We start from the raw sequence: 2,345 nt of genomic DNA, 5'->3' as shown, positions 1-2,345 counted from the left end.
TGCCCAGTTGCATAGGCTCCAGTGTGTCCGACTCACCCATTGCCGATGATTCCCGAGAGAACTCGGGTGGCTTCGGGTTTTCTCGGAAATGCAGACTTTGGGAACTTCAGGGTTCCTTCGGAAGGTGAGCAAGCAGCAGCGAATGAACGAGTGTAACCGAGAGTTCTGATGTAATTTTGGTGGTTTTCGGGCCGCCTCGCTCCCGGGCACCGGAGAATCGAACACCTTCCTCACCTCCGCGATGAAATCTTCCAGATTACAATAAACGGCGGATTGTTGCTCCCAAACAGCCGTAGCCCAGGAGAGCAGTAATAAGATACGCTATCTTTGACCAATCCGAAGGGAACGAAGATGGCTGTAGCTCAAAAATAAGGGAGCACTTGGAAAGAAATGCCCGGCAAGTTCCAGGATCCCCAGCATACACTCCGGAGGAGGTAAGTGGGGTTCTCGGGGACACGGGATAGACTGAACAAACTCACCACTGGTAGGGGGGTTACTGAGCGACTGGGAGGTCTCAGATGTGACATGCTGCCTGTGAGACAATTCACGGGAACTGCTCCATTAACGTCTTGAACCCCTGGTTGTGGCGTTCAGCCAGAGATTGGAACCCTTCGATAAGGTTCTGAAGTAGCTCCTCGCATCTTTTAATGGTGGCTCCCTGCAGGGAGATAGCGTGACGGAGCTAGTACGAGTCTGATGGGTCGGCCATGGCCAGTTTGTACTATAACGACACAAGGCGAGACCCAGATGCAGACACAGGAGGGAGATGGTTAGAGTCTCTGATACTTATTGAAGAGCGAGGGGCAGGCAAGAGGCAGGTCGAGGACAGGCAAGAGTTCATAACAAGGTCAGGGAGGCAGGCCGGCTCGAGTTCAGGGGCAGGCAGAATGATCAGGCAGTCGGGCTCAGTGTCAGGGCAGGATAAAGGTCAGAACCGGGAGGACTAGAAAAGAGAGACTAGGAAAAAACAGGAGCTTGGAAAAACGCTGGTTGACTTGGCAAGACAAGATGAACTGGTGAACAGACAAACAGAGAACACAGGTATAAATACACTGAGGGTAATAGGGAAGATGGGTGACACCTGGAGGGGGGTGGATACAGTAACAAAGACAGGTGAAACAGATCAGGGTGTGACAAATTTAAAAGATTTTACTGAGTTGCAGATCATATAAGGAACTCAATTATTTGAAACAAATTCATTAGGCCCTAATCTATGGATTTCACATGACTGGGAATGCAAGTATGCATCTGCTGGTCACAGACACCTTAAAAAAAAGTCAGTATCTAGTGTGATCACCATTTGTCTCATGCAGCCCGACATATATCCTTTGCATAGAGTAGATTGTGACCTGTGGGATGTTGTCCCACTCCTTTTCAATGGTTGTGCGAAGTTGATGGATATTGGCGGGAACTGGAACACGCTGTCGTACACGTCGATCCAGAGCATCCCAAACATACTCAATCGATGACATGTCTGGTGATTATGCAGGCCATGGAAAAACTGGGACATTTTCAGCTTTCAGGAATTGTATACAGATCCTTGCGACATCAAATCACATTTATTTGTCACATACACATGGTTAGCAGGTGTTAATGCAAGTGTAGCGAAATGCTTGTGCTTCTAGTTCCGACCATGCGGTAATATCTAACAAGTAATATAACCTAACAATTTCACAACAACTACCTTATACACACAAGTGTAAAGGAATGAATACGAATATGTACATAAAAATATATAAATGAGTGATGGCCGAACGGCATAGGCAAGATGCAGTAGATGTTATAGAGTACAGTATATACATATGAGATGAGTAATGTAGGGTATGAGAACATTATGTAAAGTGGCATTGTTTAAAGTGGCTACTGATACATTTAATTACATCAAGATGGCAAGATGCAGTAGATGGTATAGCGTACAGTATATACATATGAGATGAGTAATGTAGGGTATGTAAACATTATACAAAGTGGCTAGTGATAAATTGATTACATACATTTTTCCATTATTAAAGTGGCTGGAGTTGAGTCAGTATATTGGCAGCAGCCACTCAATGTTAGTGATGGCTGTTTAACAGTCTGATGGCCTTGAGATAGAAGCTGTTTTTATGTCATCGCTGAAGGAAATGTCTAGATGGATCTCTGAAAAAGTGAGAGCGTGGGTGGATTGGCCCCAACCCACGCCCAGAAGTGCAATTGCAACGTTTCCTGGGGTTTGCTCATTTCTACCGACGCTTCATCCGGGGCTACAGCACCTGGCTGCTCCCGTCTCTGCATTCACGTCTCCCAAGGTACTGTTCACATGGTCCCCAGCTGTTAATAACCTGTTTGGGATAGGGGCAGCATTT

The sequence above is a fragment of the Salvelinus sp. IW2-2015 genome, linkage group LG19 (genome assembly GCF_002910315.2).
Source record: "Salvelinus sp. IW2-2015 linkage group LG19, ASM291031v2, whole genome shotgun sequence".
Lineage (NCBI taxonomy): Eukaryota > Metazoa > Chordata > Actinopteri > Salmoniformes > Salmonidae > Salvelinus > Salvelinus sp. IW2-2015.
This window is presented reverse-complemented; position numbering follows the sequence as displayed.